Genomic DNA, 5,000 nt, shown 5'->3' on the forward strand with positions numbered 1-5,000 from the left:
GTGTACAAAGGGCAGGGACGTAATCAACGCGAGCTTATGACTCGCGCTTACTGGGAATTCCTCGTTCATGGGGAACAATTGCAAGCCCCAATCCCTAGCACGAAGGAGGTTCAGCGGGTTACCCCGACCTTTCGGCCTAGGAAGACACGCTGATTCCTTCAGTGTAGCGCGCGTGCGGCCCAGAACATCTAAGGGCATCACAGACCTGTTATTGCTCAATCTCGTGCGGCTAGAAGCCGCCTGTCCCTCTAAGAAGAAAAGTAATCGCTGACAGCACGAAGGATGTCACGCGACTAGTTAGCAGGCTAGAGTCTCGTTCGTTATCGGAATTAACCAGACAAATCGCTCCACCAACTAAGAACGGCCATGCACCACCACCCACCGAATCAAGAAAGAGCTATCAATCTGTCAATCCTTCCGGTGTCCGGGCCTGGTGAGGTTTCCCGTGTTGAGTCAAATTAAGCCGCAGGCTCCACTCCTGGTGGTGCCCTTCCGTCAATTCCTTTAAGTTTCAGCTTTGCAACCATACTTCCCCCGGAACCCAAAAGCTTTGGTTTCCCGGAGGCTGCCCGCCGAGTCATCGGAGGAACTGCGGCGGATCGCTGGCTGGCATCGTTTATGGTTAGAACTAGGGCGGTATCTGATCGCCTTCGAACCTCTAACTTTCGTTCTTGATTAATGAAAACATACTTGGCAAATGCTTTCGCTTCTGTTCGTCTTGCGACGATCCAAGAATTTCACCTCTAACGTCGCAATACGAATGCCCCCGCCTGTCCCTATTAATCATTACCTCGGGTTCCGAAAACCAACAAAATAGAACCGAGGTCCTATTCCATTATTCCATGCACACAGTATTCAGGCGGGCTTGCCTGCTTTAAGCACTCTAATTTGTTCAAAGTAAACGTGCCGGCCCACCGAGACACTCAACAAAGAGCACCCTGGTAGGATTTAAACGGGGTCCGCCTCGGGACGCGAAAGCACCCCTTCGGCTCGCCCCACCGGCAGGACGTCCCACGATACATGCCAGTTAAACACCGACGGGCGGTGAACCAACAGCGTGGGACACAAATCCAACTACGAGCTTTTTAACCGCAACAACTTTAATATACGCTATTGGAGCTGGAATTACCGCGGCTGCTGGCACCAGACTTGCCCTCCAATAGATACTCGTTAAAGGATTTAAAGTGTACTCATTCCGATTACGGGGCCTCGGATGAGTCCCGTATCGTTATTTTTCGTCACTACCTCCCCGTGCCGTGAGTGGGTAATTTGCGCGCCTGCTGCCTTCCTTGGATGTGGTAGCCGTTTCTCAGGCTCCCTCTCCGGAATCGAACCCTGATTCCCCGTTACCCGTTACAACCATGGTAGGCGCAGAACCTACCATCGACAGTTGATAAGGCAGACATTTGAAAGATGCGTCGCCGGTACGAGGACCGTGCGATCAGCCCAAAGTTATTCAGAGTCACCAAGGCAAACGGACCAGACAAGCCAATCCGATTGGTTTTGATCTAATAAAAGCGTCCCTTCCATCTCTGGTCGGGACTCTGTTTGCATGTATTAGCTCTAGAATTACCACAGTTATCCAAGTAACGTGGGTACGATCTAAGGAACCATAACTGATTTAATGAGCCATTCGCGGTTTCACCTTAATGCGGCTTGTACTGAGACATGCATGGCTTAATCTTTGAGACAAGCATATGACTACTGGCAGGATCAACCAGGGAGCTGCGTCAACTAGAGCTGAGCAGCCGGCCGCCCGGGAGTGTGTCCCGGGGGCCCGCGCGAACACGCAAGCGTCCGCTCAATTATTCTGCAAACAGGAGGAGGCCGAGCTCCCCTGCACGATACACCTCGAAACCCTCTCAGGTCCCGGCGGCGCGCAGCGCCGTCCTAGGTACTTGGTCGGTTTCGAGAGAGGCGCAATCGCCCGGAGTTAGGCGAGTAGACGGTTTTAGTGCGAACACCCTTGCTCCCAACTGAGCTTGCCGCTGCCGACAGAGGCCCGGGAGCGTGCTGTCGTGGCATTGCCGGCGGGAGACAACACGCGCCACCTATGGTGACCGGCAGCTCCAACGCCAGCGCCACACAAGGGCAAAGCCCCACTTGGGTGCAGAAGCGAACTCTCCCAGCACAGCGCACGCGCCAACACGTCCGCACAACTGCGATACAAACCACCTGCGAGAACCGCTGGGGCGACCGAGCAGCAGACGGCGTCGCGGCGCCGAGTGCCAGGCGGCGGCGCATCCTCAACGCACACAGTCCTCAATCAGACCAGCACACTGCAGATGTCCACCGCGCTTCGCACCGGGCTCGGCTGAACCAACTTTGGCCGCCAGGCGCCGCGTGCAGGGTGCGCCGCAGCGTAGCTGCGCCGCCTGCCGAGCCCGTCGGCTGGCGCTCCTGCCACTCGGCGCCCCCCACCAGCCGCCTGTTGCGCGTGCGCCCACGCAGCGCGCGGCCAACACGCCGGGCGGCCCCCCTTCACCGGCCGGGAACAGTCCCACCAAGCCACCGCCGCGTATCGCTTCATACCCACATGGGCCTAGTCACGTGTGTGGATGTGGCGGGTACCGCTGAAACAACCGGTTAATAGCTGTACCGATCGTCGCCATCACAGATTCACCTCCAGCGTGAACAACCGCTCAACAACGGATTTCCAGTTCATTTGCGTATCTTGGGCAGTAAACGTAGATGTCCACCTACATTTGCGAATTCAACAATTCTTGCATGCCAGGATGTCATGTGTCACGACACGCTACATCAGACCACATACACACTGCGACATGTGCAGAAGAGAACACGTGGAAGGTGGCCCGCGCACGTATGCGATGTCCCTTCCGCGATCCACTGTCAACCGGCATCTGCGGCATGTCCCAGATATGGAACGCGGTCCACCAGGGTAGCACTTTGTGTGAGGCAATACGACAAAGTCGGAATACACGCGTCACTACATCACACGGCTCACGCTGACCTGACCTGACTCACCGCACCACCACCCCCAGCGACCCAGGGTGACATACAATGCGTTCGTACGTTCCTCCCACACGCCTCTACGGCGTACCACAGTGCAACCTAGCTGTTATTGGGAGACGAGACAAGTAGCATCGAGCACAACATATGGAAATTGAGATTCGACACCGTTGGGCACAGCCAGCGTACGGTCACACGTATCACACTACTTCACTCTGTACGTAACTACCGATGATCGGTACAGCGTGTGGGTTACGCGTACGACATCAGCGGACAATGGACACAGACCATACCACGACGTACACTGAGGGCGTCGACATCTGAACGCAACTGAACAGCTGCGAGGCTCATTTAACACTCAAACGCCAGACCGACCAGCTTGAGAGGACGGAGACACAAAGAGAGGGGCAGAGGGGGGGGGGGGGGCGATATAGTCCTATTGCAGTACAATTGACAGTGGATAGCGGGAATATGTGGAAAGTAAGCAACACTCGCAAGACATCTACATGAGGATAACAACGACACCAGAGATTCCGAGCAGTGAACTATGTTAGGCAAAGGGACAACGTGGGTTAGGTTAAGGGACAACGTGGGTTAGGTTAAGGGACAACGTGGGTTAGGTTAAGGGACAACGTGGGTTAGGTTAAGGGACAACGTGGGTTAGGTTAAGGGACAACGTGGGTTAGGTTAAGGGACAACGTGGGTTAGGTTAAGGGACAACGTGGGTTAGGTTAAGGGACAACGTGGGTTAGGTTAAGGGACAACGTGGGTTAGGTTAAGGGACAACGTGGGTTAGGTTAAGGGACAACGTGGGTTAGGTTAAGGGACAACGTGGGTTAGGTTAAGGGACAACGTGGGTTAGGTTAAGGGACAACGTGGGTTAGGTTAAGGGACAACGTGGGTTAGGTTAAGGGACAACGTGGGTTAGGTTAAGGGACAACGTGGGTTAGGTTAAGGGACAAATTGAGTTAGGTTAAGGGACAAATTGAGTTAGGTTAAGGGACAAATTGAGTTAGGTTAAGGGACAAATTGAGTTAGGTTAAGGGACAAATTGAGTTAGGTTAAGGGACAAATTGAGTTAGGTTAAGGGACAACGTGGGTTAGGTTAAGGGACAAATTGAGTTAGGTTAAGGGACAAATTGAGTTAGGTTAAGGGACAAATTGAGTTAGGTTAAGGGACAAATTGAGTTAGGTTAAGGGACAAATTGAGTTAGGTTAAGGGACAAATTGAGTTAGGTTAAGGGACAAATTGAGTTAGGTTAAGGGACAAATTGAGTTAGGTTAAGGGACAAATTGAGTTAGGTTAAGGGACAAATTGAGTTAGGTTAAGGGACAAATTGAGTTAGGTTAAGGGATAATCTGGTACAACCACAGTTAGGTTAAGCGATAATCTGGTACAGCCACAGTTAGGTTAAGCGATAATCTGGTACAGCCACAGTTAGGTTAAGCGATAATCTGGTACAGCCACAGTTAGGTTAAGCGATAATCTGGTACAGCCACAGTTAGGTTAAGCGATAATCTGGTACAGCCACAGTTAGGTTAAGCGATAATCTGGTACAGCCACAGTTAGGTTAAGCGATAATCTGGTACAGCCACAGTTAGGTTAAGCGATAATCTGGTAAAACCACAGTTAGGTTAAGCGATAATCTGGTAAAACCACAGTTAGGTTAAGCGATAAAGTTGGTTAAATTTGGTATTGTGTGGGAAGGGGGCAGAGAGGGGGGGGGTGGATAGTGGTGGCAGTACGCGGATGCCTGAGTCACCGTCAGATACGTCACGTCGGTTCGATGCTTGTAGCAAGAGGCTGGCGGGTCTGTGTCTCTCACTTCTGCAATTTTTCATGTGGTATAACACGAGGGCGGGTGGTGATATTTGGTGCCCCTCTGTGTAGGATGTGTGTTGGTGGTGTTGGTTTATCTGAGCAATGGTAGTTGTCGGAGGAGTGTGGTATTGTGCTTTTATAGGTGGACCTACTGGTCTGGTTATCATAGTGTCGACGGTGCAATGTGGCAGAGAGGGTGCACTCGACA

At 52.5% G+C, this 5,000-nt stretch overlaps 1 non-coding gene across 1 annotated transcript in view; it reads right to left on the reverse strand.

The window, feature by feature from the left end:
- The window catches only part of LOC126320285 (small subunit ribosomal RNA), a 1,893-nt gene extending 169 nt beyond the window's left edge, over positions 1-1,724 (reverse strand). Inside the window, exon 1 of the ribosomal RNA XR_007558019.1 lies at positions 1-1,724. This exon is cut by the window's left edge and continues 169 nt beyond it. This is a non-coding gene — a ribosomal RNA (small subunit ribosomal RNA).
- Between the last annotated feature and the right edge of the window lie 3,276 nt (positions 1,725-5,000).

The sequence above is a fragment of the Schistocerca gregaria genome, unplaced genomic scaffold (genome assembly GCF_023897955.1).
Source record: "Schistocerca gregaria isolate iqSchGreg1 unplaced genomic scaffold, iqSchGreg1.2 ptg000713l, whole genome shotgun sequence".
In the NCBI taxonomy this organism is placed as follows: Eukaryota; Metazoa; Arthropoda; class Insecta; order Orthoptera; family Acrididae; genus Schistocerca; species Schistocerca gregaria.